The sequence below is a fragment of the Schistocerca americana genome, chromosome 7, assembly GCF_021461395.2.
Source record: "Schistocerca americana isolate TAMUIC-IGC-003095 chromosome 7, iqSchAmer2.1, whole genome shotgun sequence".
Classification (NCBI taxonomy): Eukaryota; Metazoa; Arthropoda; class Insecta; order Orthoptera; family Acrididae; genus Schistocerca; species Schistocerca americana.
In genome coordinates, this window is record NC_060125.1 from 371,834,999 (window position 1) to 371,854,078 (window position 19,080).

The window sequence follows — 19,080 nt, forward strand, 5'->3', positions numbered from 1 at the left end:
ATACCCTCAGACTTCAAGAAGAATATAATAATTCCAATCCCAAAGAAAGCAGGTGTTGACAGATGTGAAAATTACTGAACTATCAAAGTCACAACTGCAAAATATTAACGCGAATTCTTTACAGACGAATGGAAAAACTGGTGGAAACTGACCTCGGGGAAGATCAGTTTGGATTCTGTAGAAATGTTGGAACCCCTGAGGCAATACTGACCTTACGACTTATCTTAGAAGAAATATTAATGAAAGGCAAACCTAAGTTTCTAGCATTTGTGGACTTAGAGAAAGCTTTTGACAATGTTGATTGGACTACTCTCTTTCAAATTCTAAAGGTGGCAGGGGTAAAATACAGGGAGCTAAAGGCTATTTACAATTTGTACAGAAACCAGATGGCAGTTATAAGAGTCAAGGGGCACGAAAGGGAAGCAGCGGTTGAGAAGGGAGTGAGACACGGTTGTAGCCTATCCCCAATGTTATTCAATCTGTATATTGAGCAAGCAGTAAAGGAAACAAAAGAAAAATTTGCAGCAGGTATTAAAATCCATGGAGAAGAAACAAAAACTTTGAGGTTTACCAATGACGTTGTAATTCTGTCAGAGACAGTAAAGGACTTGGAAGAGCAGTTGAATGGACTGGACAGAATCTTGAAAGGTGGATATAAGATGAACATCAACAAAAGCAAAACGAGGATAATGGAATGTAGTCGAATTAAGTCGTGTGATGTTAAGGGAATTAGATTAGGAAATGAGACACTTAAAGTAGTAAAGGAGTTTTGCTATTTGTGGTGGCAAAATAACTGATGATGGTCGAAGTAGAGAGGATATAAAATGTAGACTGGCAATGGCAAGGAAAGCATTTCTGAAGAAGAGAAATTTGTTAACATCGAGTATAGATGTAAGTGCCCAGAAGTCGTTTCTGAAAGTATTTGTATGAAGTGTAGCCATTTATGGAAGTGAAACATGGACGATAAATAGTTTGGACAAGAAGAGAATAGAAGGTTTTGAAATGTGGTGCTACAGAAGAATGCTGAAGATTAGATGGGTAGATCACATAACTAATGAGGAGGTAATGAATAGAATTGTGGTGAAGAGGAGTTTGTGGCACAACTTGACAAGAAGATGGGATCGGTTGTTAGGACATGTTCTGAGGCATCAGGGGATCACAAATTTAGCATTGGAGGGCAGCGTGGAGGGTAAAAATTATAGAGGCAGACCAAGAGATGAATACACTAAGCAGATTCAGAAGGATGTAAGTACTGTGAGATGAAGAAGCTTGCACAGGATAGAGTAGCATGGAGAGCTGTATCAAACCAGTCTCAGGACTGAAGACCACAACAACAACAACAACAACAACAACATTTTCCGTTGAAGGTATCTGAAGCACTGATAGAGGAAACTTGCCCACTACGGTGCGTCCACACTGGCGCGTGGCTCTTGCGCATTGAGTTGGCCATATTTGGGCTCGATGAGCGTGCTGCGCGTGCACAACGCACCGCAATCTGTCTCCTGTCAGTTTTTCCAATGAACACTTTGAATGTTCTTAGTTCAGATTTGGACGGCAGCGCAAAAGATTTATCGTTTTTAGTGCGCATGTGAATATTGTTTTGCAAGATATTAATGAGAAAAGAGGGATTTTTAAGTTGAACTAAAATGTCACATTTTAGTTAATATCTTGTCAGGCTTCAATAAATGGATTTTGTGATTGATTTGCCAGCGATTAAATATGGAATGGTCGGAAGTGACTTTAATTAAACTAATTGATGAGTATAGAAAACAATCCAGTCTTTGGGATCCTCAGCATAAGGATCATTACAGGAAACACATGAAAGCAGATACTTGGCGTGAAATATCTGTGGGGATGGATGTATCTGCGGATCAGTGCAGAAAAAAAAAACCTTTGCTGTCTTCATACCGACAGGAGATGGGCAAATTGAAAAACAGCATGGGAACAGGAAAAGGTAAGTTATGAATCTAAAAAGATATTATGTACCTAAATCTCTTAATTGTGATAATTTAATGAGCTGACAAGTTTAGCAGTGTGGCTGATCACAACTGTCATTATTACTATTCAAAGAATTTTGTATTCGGGAAAAATACTGTATATTAAGAAAATGAGGGTTGGGTTGTTTGGGGAAGGAGACCAGACAGTGAGGTCATCGGTCTCATTGGATTAGGGGAGGATGGGGAAGGAAGTTGGCCGTGCCCTTTTAAAGGAACTATCCCGGCATTTGCCTGGAGCGATTTAGGGAAATCACGGAAAACCTAAATCAGGATGGCCGGACACGGGGTTGAACAGTCGTCCTCCCGAATGGGAGTCCAGTGCCTAACCACTGCATCACCTCGCTCGGTAAAGAAAATGAATGGTATTATAAAATAATAACCTTCATTTTCATTTTAAAGTGATTTATTTACATACATCATACAAACTTTTATAATAACAGTCACAAGTACTTTACAGTTCTGTATTTTTTTTAAACAGGGTTTTATTGCAGTCTATATTTTATCTTTTCGGGATGAGACGACTTTTACGTAAGCTGGTGGTTTGCTTATGAAGCTTTCTAGTTTCTGGAGGACAGGGACATACCAAGAAAAGGGCTTACTGCGGTAAGAAAATATTGATGTACTCAAGCGTATTTGTGTTGCCATTCTAGGAATCCTTATTTCATACAATAATCTGCTATTTCATCCCTAATTTTTTGACAATAATTTATGGATTGTCGGGGGACATGTCTCTGTGGTAACAACATATTATCTTCACCCTGGACCCTCCATGAGCCTTCAATTAAAACTCCATTCTCTTCATGGTCAATGGAAGCAGGAGTGTAGAAATTTGGGAATGGGTCCTTAGATAATTGTGTAACAAAATGACTGCCATCACTATCACCTCGGTTTTTTTCAGGTGTCAAAAGCATTGGTTTTCTTAGAACCCAAAACACTGAGCTTGGTATATCAAAGGTGCTGTTGACCATCCATTGGGCCCTACTCGAGTGATAATTAAAAATTCTGTGAGGAGTTCCTTTGGCAAAGTCTCCGGAGTATGGCTTCATGAGGTTTTCACTTAGAGCAAATTCACTATCACCTGCAAAGAAATACGGTATTTGCATAGAACACCCCGGCAGTAGTTCCACTACCAGAAGTCCCAATGTGCTCCCAGTCATTATAGTATGTAGCTTGCTCCCTTGAATAATTCTTCCATCCAAAATTCTTCCTTGGCATCCCACGTCAGCAAACATAAAGTTACAATTCCTGTCCACTAATGCAAAAAGCACAATACTGAAGGTGGATTTATAATTGAAGTATTCTGTACCCAAGTTCATTGGAGCTTGCAAAACAACATGTTTCCGTTCAGAGCACCAACACAGTGAGGCAGGTTCCAATGTGTTCCAAGCTGCAGGTATCGTAGGTAGCTGAAACAGAAATCATACTTCAACTTACTTTAACCATGGGGGGGGGGGGGGTTGGGTTGGTTGAGTTTATATATTATATTTGTAAAACAGGACTGATAATTGTTTTGGTGACTGGAAAACTAATTACTACGTTATTGGTCTGAGGCCAACGACATGACTTAATGTTTTTTAATAGGCTTCTATTTTTATGTTAGTCACGTAATACCAGTAATACATAATTAATATTTGTTACTATTGATTATTACTTGTAAATTACAGGAGACAGATGACATTATTAGAACTGAAGATGACATCTTGTCAGGACTCAACATTTCTAAAGACGACAAACAAGAGCCAGCACGGTCAACACCTACTGTCAGACCTACAAGGGTCACTCCAAAAGAAATGCACACTATTTTTGTAAAAATACAGTTTTCATTCTGCATTTTTTGAAAGTTTTACAGTGTGTAGATACATCCTTCCCGCTTGTTTTCAAACTTAGTGCAACCTGTTCCCGTGAATGGCGCCGTCACAGCACGTCTTCAAGATGGCTGCTACACTTGACGTTTGTCAGAAGCAATGTGCTGTCATAGAATTCCTGGGCTGTGAAAATGAGCCAGTGGGAAACATCCACAAGAGGTTGAAAAAGGCATATGGAGATGCTGCTGTCGATTGCAGTACAGTTAGTCGGTGGGCCAGCAGGTTACGTGATGAAAGCGGGCATGGCTATATTGCGGATTGTCCTTGCAGTGCCAGGCCTTGTGCTGCACATACTCCAGTCAATGTGCAGAGAGTTAACGAATTGGTGACTGCTGACAGACGCATCACAGTGAACGAATTGTCACGCTACGCTGGGATAGGGGAAGGAAGTGTTTGCAGAGTACTGAAAGTGTTGGTGTTAAAAAAGGGTTTGTGCCAGGTGGGTTCCCAGGATGTTGACAGTGGCTCACAAAGAAACAAGAAAAATGGTATGTAGCAAACTTTTGGAACAGTACGAGAATGGTGGAGATGAATTTCTTGGAAGAATTATGACAGGCGATGAAACATGGCTCCATCATTTTTAACCAGAGATGAAGAGGCAATCAATGGAGTGGCATCATGCAAATTCACCAAAGAAAAAAAATTCAAAACCACATCTTCTGCTGGAAAAGTTATGGCTACGGTGTTTTTCTATTCCAAAGGACTCTTGTTTGTGGACATCATGCCAAGTGGAACCACCATAAATTCTGATGCATATGTGATGACACTGAAGAAACTACAAGATCGCCTGAGTTGTGTTCGACCATATCTGCAAAAGCAGGATGTTTTGCTGTTGCACGACAATGCACAGCCACATTTCAATAAAAAAACCTGGAAGCGATCACAAAACTCGTATGGACAACATTGATACACCCGCCTTACAGTCCTGACCTGGCTCCATGTGACTATCGTCTCTTTGAGAAAGTGAAAGACTCTCTTTGTGGAACAAGGTTTGAAGATGATGACTCCCTTGTGCATGCTGCCAAACAGTGGCTCCAACAGGTCGGTCCAGAATTTTTCCGTGCGGGTATACAGGCGCTGGTTCCAAGACGGCGCAAGGTAGTTGAGAGGGATGGAAATTATGTGGAGAAATGAAAATATTTTTCCTAAAGGATGTATCTACACACTGTAAAACTTTCAAGCATGTAGAATAAAAGATGGATTTAAAAAAAAAAGTGTACATTTCTTTTGGAGTGACTCTCATACTAAGCGTAAGTGAACTGATGGTAACAATTCAATGATGAGGAGTGTGTTTGACATTTTACAAACTGCTGCAGAGAAATTGGAGAAAGAGCGTGTAATAAGCCCAACAAAATCGATGACTTTTTTAAGTACATCACTGCAAAAGTGAAGAAATATTCGCCTGGAACGCAGAAATCGATACAGCGTGCCATGTTTGACGTACTTGTGAAAGCTGATAAAGTGTTTTTTGATTGGGCTGCTCCAGATTCTTAGCATTACAACTGGCAATTCCCTCCAGAAAGTGTGTATCACCCCACACATTCTCAACAATACGTTTTGCACACTTTCAACCAGTACCTTCTCCTGTACAATCGCCACCTGATTCCTTGACACCTATTTATTCTCAGCCATCTCCTGCTGCATCAATAGCTTCAGAACAGCTTTCGGATTTTGTATAACATAACTTTAGTTTAATGGATTTTGTGTAAAATGCGTTTAATTTTGTATTTATAAAAATATTTAAAAAGATAAAACAACTTTCAAAACTAAAAGAGTTAAACAACAGTGTTAATGCATTACCTTGATATATCCTTGTAACTCATGGATGAGTGCTGCACAGACGTATGGTACTATTAGCGCAATAGATCGCTTAGAAATCCTGAAAGTATACTGCAGGCTAGTAAATGAATCTCCCATGGCGAGAAATCGAAGTGTTACTGCTAACCTGGAAGAATTAATCATATAGATTTTATTCACACACCTGTGTGTGTATCTGTGTATACCTGCCCTTTTTTCCCCTTAAGGTAAGTCTTTCGGCTCACGGGATTGGAATGACTCCTTACCCTCTCCCTTAAAACCCACATCCTTTCGTCTTTCCCTCTCCTTCCCTCTTTCCTGACGAAGCAACCGTTGGTTGCGAAAGCTTGAATTTTTTGTGTGTGTGTGTTTGTGTTTGTTTGTGTGTCTATCAACATGCCAACGCTTTCGTTTGTTAAGTTACATCATCTTTGTTTTTAGATATATTTTTACCACGTGGAATGTTTCCCTCTATTATATTCATATCATTGTATACAGGGTGAGTCACCTAACGTTACCGCTGGATATATTTCGTAAACCACATCAAATACTGACGAATCGATTCCACAGACCGAACGTGAGGAGAGGGGCTAGTGTAATTGGTTAATACAAACCATAAAAAAATGCACGGAAGTATTTTTTTTAACACAAACCTACATTTTTTAAAAATGGAACCCCTTTAGTTTTGTTAGAACATCTGAACATATAAACAAATACATAATCAGTGCCGTTTGTTGCATTGTAAAATGTTAATTACACCTGGAGATATTGTAACCTAAAGTTGACGCTTGAGTACCACTCCTCCGCTGTTCGATCGTGTGTATCGGAGAGCACCGAATTACGTAGGGATCCAAAGGGAACGGTGATGGACCTTAGGTACAGAAGAGACTGGAACAGCACATTACATCCACATGCTAACACCTTTTTATTGGTCTTTTTCACTGATGAACATGTACATTACCATGAGGGGTGAAGTACACGTACACACGTGGTTTCCGTTTTCAATTACGGAGTGGAATAGAGTGTGTCCCGACATGTCAGGCCAATAGATGTTCAATATGGTGGCCATCATTTGCTGCACACAATTGCAATCTCTGGCGCAATGAATGTCATACACGCCGCAGTACATCTGGTGTAATGTCGCCGCAGGCTGCCACAATACGTTGTTTCATATCCTCTGGGGTTGTAGGCACATCACGGTGCACATTCTCCTTTAACGTACCCCACAGAAAGAAGTCCAGAGGTGTAAGATCAGGAGAACGGGCTGGCCAATTTATGCGTCCTCCACGTCCTATGAAACGCCCATCGAACATCCTGTCAAGGGTCAGCCTAGTGTTAATTGAGGAATGTGCAGGTGCACCATCATGCTGATGCCACATACGTCGACGCGTTTCCAGAGGGACATTTTTGAGCAACGTTGGCAGATCATTCTGTAGAAACGCGATGTATGTTGCAGCTGTTTGGGCCCCTGCAATGAAGTGAGGACCAATGAGGTTGTCGCCAATGATTCCACACCATACATTTACAGTCCACTGTAGCTGTCGCTCTACCTGTCTGAGCCAGCGAGGATTGTCCACAGACCACTAATGCATGTTCCATGGATTCACTGCCGCTTGGTTTGTGAAACCCGCTTCATCGGTAAACAGGTAGAACTGCAACGCATTCTCTGTTAATGCCCATTGACAGAATTGCACTCGATGATTAAAGTCATCACCATGTAATTGCTGATGTAGCGACACATGAAACGGGTGAAAGCGGTGACGATGCAGTATGCGCATGACACTACTTTCACTCAGTCTACCAGCTCTCGCAATGTCCCGTGTACTCATGTGTGGGTTCATGGCAACAGCAGCTAACACACCAACTGCACCCGCTTCTGTGACGGACCTGTCACGGACCCGTTTGCGTGCTACGACCATACCTGTTGCATACAGTTGGCAGTAAATGTTTTGCAATGTGCGGCACGTTGGATGCTCTCTGTCCGGGTACCGTTCTGCATACACCCTGCAGGCTTCAGCTGCATTTCGTCGACACTTGTCATAGATGAGTATCATCTCCGCCTTTTCAGAGTTCGAATACACCATGGTCACAGTTCCTACAACACTACACTATCACAGACGTCTGGTAACACGGTGTACTACAGTTGATATGCGTGCAGGGACGAATGCAGAATAACAATAGCAGCAAACGCTACATGCGGACACTATGACAGCTAGACCAAACCACAACAGTGCACTACAGCCAAACTCGTAAACACGGTCGTCATCGTAAACATGTCCCTGCAGATGCTGCTCGCCAACCATGGCCCATGTTTGTTACAACACGCAACTGAACGTCGGACGTTTCAAGCGTCAACTTTAGGTTACAATATCTCCGGATGTAATTAACATTTTACAGTGCAACAAACGGCACTGATTATGTATTTGTTTATATGTTCTGATGTGCTAACAAAACTAACGTGGTTCTATTTAAAAAAACGTAGGTTTGTGTTAAAAAACATACTTCCGCGCATTTTTGTATGGTTTGTATTAAACAATTACACTAGCCCCTCTCCTCACTTTCGGTCTGTGGAATCGGTTCGTCAGTATTTGATGTGGTTTACGAAATATATCCAGCGATAACGTCAGGTGACTCACCCTATATATATATATATATATATATATATATATATATATATACACTCCTGGAAATTGAAATAAGAACACCGTGAATTCATTGTCCCAGGAAGGGGAAACTTTATTGACACATTCCTGGGGTCAGATACATCACATGATCACACTGACAGAACTACAGGCACATAGACACAGGCAACAGAGCATGCACAATGTCGGCACTAGTACAGTGTATATCCACCTTTCGCAACAATGCAGGCTGCTATTCTCCCATGGAGACGATCGTAGAGATGCTGGATGTAGTCCTGTGGAACGGCTTGCCATGCCATTTCCACCTGGCGCCTCAGTTGGACCAGCGTTCGTGCTGGACGTGCAGACCGCATGAGACGACGCTTCATCCAATCCCAAGCATGCTCAATGGGGGACAGATCCGGAGATCTTGCTGGCCAGGGTAGTTGACTTACACCTTCTAGAGCACGTTGGGTGGCACGGGATACATGCGGACGTGCATTGTCCTGTTGGAACAGCAAGTTCCCTTGCCGGTCTAGGAATGGTAGAACGATGGTTTCGATGACGGTTTGGATGTACCGTGCACTATTCAGTGTCCCCTCGACGATCACCAGTGGTGTACGGCCAGTGTAGGAGATCGCTCCCCACACCATGATGCCGGGTGTTGGCCCTGTGTGCCTCGGTAGTATGCAGTCCTGATTGTGGCGCTCACCTGCACGGCGCCAAACACGCATACGACCATCATTGGCACCAAGGCAGAAGCGACTCTCATCGCTGAAGACGACACGTCTCCATTCGTCCCTCCATTCACGCCTGTCGCGACACCACTGGAGGCGGGCTGCACGATGTTGGGGCGTGAGCGGAAGACGGCCTAACGGTGTGCGGGACCGTAGCCCAGCTTCATGGAGACGGTTGCGAATGGTCCTCGCCGATACCCCAGGAGCAACAGTGTCCCTAATTTGCTGGGAAGTGGCGGTGCGGTCCCCTACGGCACTGCGTAGGATCCTACGGTCTTGGCGTGCATCCGTGCGTCGCTGCGGTCCGGTCCCAGGTCGACGGGCACGTGCACCTTCCGCCGACCACGGGCGACAACATCGATGTACTGTGGAGACTTCACGCCCCACGTGTTGAGCAATTCGGCGGTACGTCCACCCGGCCTCCCGCATGCCCACTATACGCCCTCGCTCAAAGTCCGTCAACTGCACATACGGTTCACGTCCACGCTGTCGCGGCATGCTACCAGTGTTAAAGACTGCGATGGAGCTCCGTATGCCACGGCAAACTGGCTGACACTGACGGCGGCGGTGCACAAATGCTGCTCAGCTAGCGCCATTCGACGGCCAACACCGCGGTTCCTGGTGTGTCCGCTGTGCCGTGCGTGTGATCATTGCTTGTACAGCCCTCTCGCAGTGTCCGGAGCAAGTATGGTGGGTCTGACACACCGGTGTCAATGTGTTCTTTTTTCCATTTCCAGGAGTATATATATATATATATATATATAGTTGTTGTGGTCTTCAGTCCAGAGACTGGTTTGATGCAGCTCTCCCTGCTACTCTATCCTGTGCAAGCTTCTTCATCTTCCAGTACCTACTGCAACCGACATCCTTCTGAATATGCTTAGTGTATTCATGTCTTGGTCTCCCTCTACGATTTTTACCCTCCCCGCTGCCTTCCAATACTAAATTGGTGATCCCTTGATGCCTCAGGACATGTCCTACCAACCGATCCCTTCTTCTAGTCAAGTTGTGCCAGAAACTCCTGTTCTCCCCAATTCTATTCAATACCTCCTCATTAGTTATGTGATCTACCCATCTAATCTTCAGCATTCTTCTGTAACACTACATTTCGAAAGCTTCTATTCTCTTCTTGTTCAAACTATTTATCGTCCATGTTTCACTTCCATACATGGCCACACTCCATACAGATACTTTCAGAAACGACTTACTGACACTTAAATCTATACTAGATGTTAACAAATTTCTCTTCTTCAGAAACGCTTTCCTTGCCATTCCCAGTCTACATTTTATATCCTCTCTACTTCGACCATCATCAGTTATTTTGCTCCCTAAATAGCAAAACTCCTTTACTACTTTAAGTGTCTCATTTCCTAATCTAATTCCCTCAGCATCACCCGACTTAATTCGACTACATTCCATTATCCTCGTTTTGCTTTTGTTGATGTTCATCTTATATCCTCCTTTCAAGATACTGTCCATTCCGTTCAACTGCTACACCAGTTTGATGGCGAGTTTGTATACACCGTTATCCAAGTGTATGCCTGATCGAAACGTGTACCACTCCACGGTCGCAGACCGGTAGAGGACACCTCCCTACTATGGGGAACATTCACCTGAACTTCTGTGGGACCTGTGGTAGTAACAGAAAGCAGCGTAATAGTTATGGATTAGGTGAATATTGTCTTGTTTTATGTCTTCACCAAAGGCGGTGGCAGCGGGAAAGCTGTCTGTGTCACAAGATCAGAATCGTGCTACAGTGTTTTGAGGAGCATGACAGTGAACTCACATTATTGTCTTGACCACTAAATTCGCTTGGTCTGTACCTGATGGAACGCATGTGGGCCTCCAATGGCCTCCAGTTCCGCACTCATAGACCGCCGGCTCCTAATTTACAGGAACTGATTGACCTATGCGTATACTTCTTGTGCTAAAGACTTCTGCAAACCACCAAGTACTTGCCGAATCGATGTCACAATCGCTGCTGTATTACATTATCAAGCAGGAGATCATAGTTTGTTTCTTATGATCGAACATCTACATGTGTATATGCACTGAAATGCGTGACAGAGAGTACTTTGCCGGGTACTACCTGCTTAGGTTTCTTTCCGTTTCAGTCTCTACATCTTCATCCACATCTATACTCTGCAAATCACAGTGAAGTGCATGGCAGGGGTACGTCCCATTGTACCAGTTGTTAGGGTTTCTTCCCGTTCCGTTCGCGTAGGGAGCGCGGGAAAAATGATTGTTTATGTGCCTCTCCGCGTGTTGTAATTATTTTAATCTTGTCCTCATTGTCCCTATATGAGTGATACTTGGGGGATTGTAGTATATTCCTAGAGTCATCATTTAAAGCAGGCTCTTGAAGCTAGTAGACTTTCTCGGGGTAGTTTGCGTCTATCTTCAAGTCTGCAAGTTCAGTTTCATCAGAATCTCCTTCTCTATAAACTTTCACTGCCCCTGTTGGTTCGGGTCCCACATTCTTGAGCAATATTCTGGAATGGTTCACACGAGTAATTTTCAAGCAATCTCCTCTGTAGACTGATTGCACGCCTCCAGTACTTTACCTATAAACCGAAGTCTACCAGCCGCTTTACCCACGGCTGTGCCCGTGTGATCATTTCATTTCATATCCATACAAAGTATTACACCCAGGTCTCTGTATGAGTTGGTCGATCCCAGCTGTGACTCATCGGTATTATAGTCATAGGATACTATGTATTTTGCGTTTTGTTAAGGAGGTAATTTTACATTTTATAGCAAGTTGCCAATCTTTGTACCACTGTGAAATCTTATCAAAGTCTGATTGAATAATTATGCAGCTTCTTTCAGACAGTACTTCTTTACATATAACTCAGTGTGCGATTTGCAGGGGGGGATAGGGGGGTGGGGATTTTCCCCCCTCTGCATCAGACCATCCCCTGCCCTGGTTTTAGTTTATGCATCCCAACCTGGGATGTTTATTTCCCACGCACTGGAGTAGAACTTTACATATAATTTAAATTTGTGGAGCCGAACACTGAAAGTTTTTAATACAGTCTTACTATTAATACTATTAATATGTTTGCTTATTAATTTTGAAAACGTGTTATGTAGTAGTTAAGCATTTCAAAACATTTAGAACTAAATCATCATTATCATATGGTCATTGTTGCTTTCGTCTAAGGTGCGCCATCCGTTTGCTTGCGAGGGAAGTAGTGTGGCACTCATAGCGCAGCAGTCGTACCGCAGAGATGGGTGAGCTGGGGGCTGAAATTTCCACCCACTCCGGGCCCTAATACAGGGCGGTGACCGGCCCGGTACCTGTGCGAACATTTACTGTTAGGCCACCTTTTGGCAACAGTATGGCGCGGACTAACGCCCCTGGGACGAAAGCACAAAGTAGTGCGAAGTGAGCGTGAGCAACGGTACTGTCAGACGGGATCGGACAGTCTGACTTCACTAGCCGCGAACCACAGGCTCCCCAGCATCGCGCACTCCAAATTAATTGGTGCCGTTCGTTCGTTGCCTCGCGTCCGCCAAATACACGGCGATCTTCACACGTTCCCGCTTCAGTAGCTTCGTTAGGGAGTTGAGTGCATCCGGGCCTGTAAGAACTACGGAATTTCAGGATGTCATTCAAACAAAGCAAAATTTCTGATTTCCTTAAGAGCCTGATACGTGTTCAAACTCTGACAGTCAGGATACTAACAGTGGTGCTAAAAGAGTTAAAATAGACAGTGAATGTAAAAAAGAAAACGGTAATGATGATGTTAATACAGGGGAAGAGACTGAATCTCCGGTCACTGAAAACTGTGACGCGTCTCAAAGTAGGAATGGGAGTAACAGTATTCTTGAGATTATAGTAGGAAATTGTGTTGCCTTATCACGTTTCCAAAACTGGCAAAAGACTAAGCCGTGGCTGTCCGTAAATGACAAAAACTTAGCAATATGTCAGTGTGTTCACAAGTTCGTGAACTTAAGGTGGAAAGCAGTGAACGTGTGCGTATCCATAACGCGTTTTTACCTGGTGTTTCTGCTAATAACGCCAAAAAACTAAATGGTAAAATCGGGGACCATGAAAAATGCAAATCACACATAAAGTGCGTAGAAATCATGATTATAAGAGAAGAAAAGTTTAGAAAAATGCGTGAGTGAAAGTGAAAAGTTGTGGGGAAAGCAGCATCAGGAAAAAGTAATCGCAACTGCTTCATTGTTCAGGTGTGCATATGTAGTAGCTAAACAGAAATTATCATTCAAATCGTATCTTGCAGTAATCGAACTACAAAAGCTTAATGGTTTATCAGTCGGTAATATGTTTCATTCTGACCATGCATGCCGAAATATCATTACGTTTGTAGGAGAAGAAATGAAAAAGAATCTTGCTCACTTCTTGTAGAATCGGGTACAAACTTTAGTATTACGATGGACGAAAGTAGAATGGTTTCCAATAAAACTTGTTTAGTAATATATTTGCGTTTGTCATTTGAGGGAGTTGCTTGCAATTATTTTTTTGACATTGTTAAATTAGAAAGTGCGACAGGAGAATGCATTTTCAGCACATTGTTAGCAGCTCTTGAAAAGTATGGCATTACAAATGATGTACTAAAAAACCACCTTGTAGGTATCGCAACAGATGGTGCCTCAACAATGCTTGCACCTTATAAAGGCGTAGCCGCTCTACTGCGTAGTCATTTACATAAGGATTTAACTTCGTTCAATGTATGAACCACAAAATGGAATTAGCTTGTCCATCGTTTTGAAAAACTGAGACATGATGGTTCCCGATCAACTCAGGAGAGATCTAAATTTGAAGGTTTGCTAAAACATCTCACAAAGTGGTTGCTTGTAATGGAATTAGTTATGCTTTATGAGGCCCTAGAAGTTCTGCAAGTATTATCATTCTTTATGCAGAACAGAAATTCTTCAGTCATTAAAGCAAAACAGGAAATTGACGTGGCTATAAGAACTCTTGAAACACTGAAAACAAATGACTCGCCACGAATTAGGATGATAGTACAAGAGTTGGAGGAAAAGCGCACATTCAAAGGGGTATTAATTAAAGAACCATCTCGTGATGAATATAACAGATTTTAGACATTTCCGAAGAAATTTTTTCAGTCTTTGGTAGACAATATAAAAAACCGCTTTGAGGACCTGGATTTCTTTTCGGGTGTAGCCGTACTAAATTCAGATACATGGCCCTCAGATGATTATGAACGTGTGTTTTATGGTGACATGTCAATTTATCGCTTGTGTAATAAGATGGATTTTAAATTACGTGAAAGCACGTGTGCGTCACTAGTTAAAGATTTTCGAATCTATAAAGAAAATCCTCAACACATGCCCAATTCTGTGAAGGAACTTATGAAGGCAGTCGAGGTTGTACCTATATCTACGGCTGAATGTGAACGCGGATTTAGTGCTATGAATTTAACACTGACTGGTCAGAGAAATCACTTACAAATTCCGACACTTTCAAATCTACTTTTCGTTTCAATAAATGGACCTCCACTGCATTGCTTCGATGCAGAAAAATTTGCAGCAACGTGGATCAAGTCTCAGCACCATAGCGCCCTTGACAAACCAACAGGCAAACCCTCGAATCTTCAGGAGCAGTCTCATTCATCTCGTCTCTTCAACTAAACCCTGTAAGTTAAAATGACAATTATATACTGTAGTGCTAGCGGAACCGGCCACACTCTGCTGTGGCTTTGTCATAATACGATGATTTAACAAATTAACATTCACTTATAATTTAAGAGTGTTAAAAGTAAGCACAACACAACACAAAAATTTTAATTTTACATTTTATTCAACTCGTATTTTAGTATAGTTTGAGTATCGTATATTACATGAATCATTTACAAAGTTGTTAATTAACAACATATGAAGATTTATTAATTTTATAAATGAGGTAAATAAACTCGGCATTGCCCGGATGCTTCTACCTTCCCCTTATGTCCATCTCCTTCTTTTCCCACTCCCCATCTTCTCCTGCCCTTCTCTCTGTCCATCTGCTTTTCTCCTCTATCACCTCCCATCTCCTCCGTCACTCTCCCCTTCGCTAAGGTCAATTTCACTCCCCCTCTAAGTCAATCTCTTCCTCCTCTCTCTTTCTGTCCCTGTGACATCCAACATTTACATATTGAAATCAGTAATTTGCGTCTACAATTGCCATAAGGACAATGCTGAATGTTTTTTTGTAGTTGATGTATTCACTTCCAGTATTCGGAGGACACATAATTTGCACACGTTTGCCATATATGGCTCCTATGCAGTGAGGGAAATTCCACTTCACTTCGAAATTTCTTGCTACCTTCTGCCATTCTTCAGTATCCTTTGGAATCTGAAAAGTAAAACATACTCATTACTTTCCCTATTTTTTCAGACTGATGACACAGAGGACACAGTATCAAAAGATGACGGCGCTGTAGCTCTAGAAGAACATGTACTTCCCACAAATGTCAAGCACATATTTTCAAATGTTCTTTTTAAAGCGGCCTTGGGGGAGTATGAACAGCAAACTCCAAGCATCGAAACATTGGTTGCAAAACCTAGCTGTGGAATTGTATATGTGGACAATAATAATTGTGACGAATTTGTTCAAACAGAAAAAGAAGAGCTCGAATGAATTCGATTTTAGAAATAAGTATTTTTCAACAGTTCCTTAATATCCATTTTAATTTGCTTAAAAATGTCAATAAAACATTACTTAAATGAAATCAGTATTGAATGTTGCGTTCTTACCTTTATGTAATTCTTCAACACCAATGAAAAAGCTTCACATACTTGTGTCACTATGAGGGAAACAGCAGAATATGATACTTTAAATAAGTACATTAGTGACTTGTATGAATCGCCAGTGGCTAAAAATCGTAATGTGATGGCCCATCGAATTCTTGGTGAAATACTGTCTTGTCAGTTGTTATCTTTCTTTACAATAAGAGATGTAGTTAACTGCAGTAAGTAATTAAAGTCTTCAGTCGACATTCTCGTAAAATTACTAAATAACGCACCGTCGTCTGCTTCTAGTTCCTAGGATACTATTTCGTGGACCTTCTTTAATTACTCTTCTCTTCCACCATCGTTTTCTTTTCCTTTGGTTTTCAATTCCGTTGTTAGCTGCATGTGCAAGTACCAAGTAGGTCGCCGCTGCAAGACCGACACACGTGTGGCACAAATTCTGTTGCTTTGGTATAAATTAACCTGCCGCATGCAACATACGCCGTAAGATGTTGCCTGTTGTAGCATGCTACAAGACGACGCACGCCACATTTCCGTAGCATGCCACGATGTTGCAAGACGTCGCCCCAGCGTAAACGAGGCTTTAGAGCCAGGTCTGTAATGTATGGTGGATGTGATATGTTGCGTACGAAACTAGAGCCTGCGATCAGATCCAAACATCATGGAAAACTGTGAAGAGGTGTCATCCTGCAGCAAGACAACGCTCACCCACATTCTGCCAAACGGACAACCGACGCAATAAAGGAGTTGAGATTCGAGGTGCTGGAACATCCACCATACAGTCCAGACCTTTGAGGAGGTCATTCTGTTTGAGAAACTGCATTACGTTTGAGCTCACAATATATTCTAAGATTCTGCTACAAATCGATGTCAAAGATATTGGACAGTAGCTTTGTGGACCACTTCTACCGCCCTTCTTGTAGACGGATGTGATCCATGCCTTCTTCCAACTACTGGGCACGGTTTCCTGTTCGAGGGATGGAGTACAAGAAGAATGAACGCTTAAAAGTCCCAGTGCGCACAGTAATTGGTCTAATCTTGTTTTCACTGTCTCTGCGACAGCGATAGCTAGGGTTTGTAGCTTACTTCTACATTCATCACTTTACACTGACGTAACAAAAGTCATGGGGTATCTCCTTATATCATGTCGGACCTCCTTTTCCCCGGGCGTAGAGCAGAAATTAGACCTGTCACGGACTCAACAAGTCGTCGGAAGTCCCCTACAGAAATACTGAGCCATACTCTGTAGCCGTCCATAATTGCGAAAGTGTTGTCGGGGCAAGATTTTATACACGAACTGACTTGATTATATACCCCAGAAAGTGGAGAGAGCGCTGCAGACCTGTAAACGACGGAGCAAGGAAGAGGACTTTAAAACGATTGCCTTTTTGAAACTTCCTGGCAGATTAAAACTGTGTGCGCGACCGAGACTCGAACTCGGGACCTTTGCCTTTCGCGCGCAAGTGCTCTACTATCTGAGCTACCGAAGCACGACTCACGCCCGGTACTCTCAGCTTTACTTCTGCCAGTATCTCGTCTCCTACCTTCCAAACTTTACAGAAGCTCTCCTGCGAACCTTGCAGAACTAGCACTCCTGAAAGAAAGGATACTGCGGAGACATGGCTTAGCCACAGCCTGGATGATGTTTCCAGAACGAGATTTTCACTCTGCAGCGGAGTGTGCGCTGATATGAAACTTCCTGGCAGATTAAAACTGTATGCCCGACCGAGACACGAACTCGGGACCTTTGCCTTTCGCGGGCAAGTGCTCTACCATCTGAGCTACCGAAGCACGACTCACGCCCGGTACTCACAGCTTTACTTCTGCCAGTATCTCGTCTCCTACCTTCCAAACTTTACAGAAGCTCTCCTGCGAACCTTGCAGAACTAGCACTCCTGAAAGAAAGGATACTGCGGAGACATGGCTTAGCCACAGCCTGGGGGATGTTTCATCAGCACACACTCCGCTACAGAGTGAAAATCTCATTCTGGAAACGTCCCCCAGGCTGTGGCTAAGCCATGTCTCCGCAGTATCGGTAGCTCAGATGGTAGAGCACTTGCCCCCGAAAGGCAAAGGTCCCGAGTTCGAGTCTCCGTCGGGCACACAGTTTTAATCTGCCAGGAAGTTTCATGTCAGCGCACACTCCGCTGCAGATTGAAAATCTCATTCTCGAAACATCATCCAGGATGTGGCTAAGCCATGTCTCCGCAGTATCCTTTCTTTCAGGAGTGCTAGTTCTGCAAGGTTCGCAGGAGAGCTTCTGTAAAGTTTGGAAGGTAGGAGACGAGATACTGGCAGAAGTAAAGCTGTGAGTACCGGGCGTGAGTCGTGCCTCGGTAGCTCAGATGGTAGAGCACTTGCCCCCGAAAGGCAAAGGTCCCGAGTTCGAGTCTCGGTCGGGCACACAGTTTTAATCTGCCAGGAAGTTTCATATCAGCGCACACTCCGCTGCAGAGTGAAAATCTCATTCTGGAAACATCCCCCAGGCTGTGGCTAAGCCATGTCTCCGCAGTATCCTTTCTTTCAGGAGTGCTAGTTCTGCAAGGTTCGCAGGAGAGCTTCTGTAAAGTTTGGAAGGTAGGAGACGAGATACTGGCAGAAGTAAAGCTGTGAGTACCGGGCGTGAGTCGTGCTTCGGTAGCTCAGATGGTAGAGCACTTGCCCGCGAAAGGCTAAGGTCCCGAGTTCGAGTCTCGGTCGGGCACACAGTTTTAATCTGCCAGGAAGTTTCATATCAGCGCACACTCCGCTGCAGAGTGAAAATCTCATTCTGGATTGCCTTTTTACCATATATTGGTAATATTTCAGCGCAAATAGGCAGAGTACTAAGAAAATGTAAAGTGAAAGCAATATTTCGCCCTCCTGCGTTAATTTCGTCGCTGTTGGGCCGGCCAGTGTGGCCGAGCGGTTCTAGGCGCTTCAGTCTGGAACCGCACGACCGCTACGGTCGGAGATTCGAATCCTGCCTCGGACATGGATGTGTGTGCTGTCCTTATGTTAGTTAGGTTTAAGCAGTTCTAAGTTCTAGGGGACTGATGACCTCATATGTTAAGTCCCATAGTGCTCAGAGCCATTTGAACCATTTTTTTTGTCGCTGTTGGGGTCTGTCAAAGTCGACCTAGAGCTGCGCAAGGCAGGTGTTTACAGGATTCCGCGTGAAACCGGCAAATCTTACATAGGGCAAACAACGTGTAGTGTGCAGTATCGCATTGTAGAATACCAGCGGCATACTCGCTTTCTTCAGCCGTGTTAAGTCTTCCATCGCCAAACACTAAACACTGGTCAAGCCATGAATTTCAATGAGACAAAAATTGTGGCACTTACGTCTAACGTTTGGAGT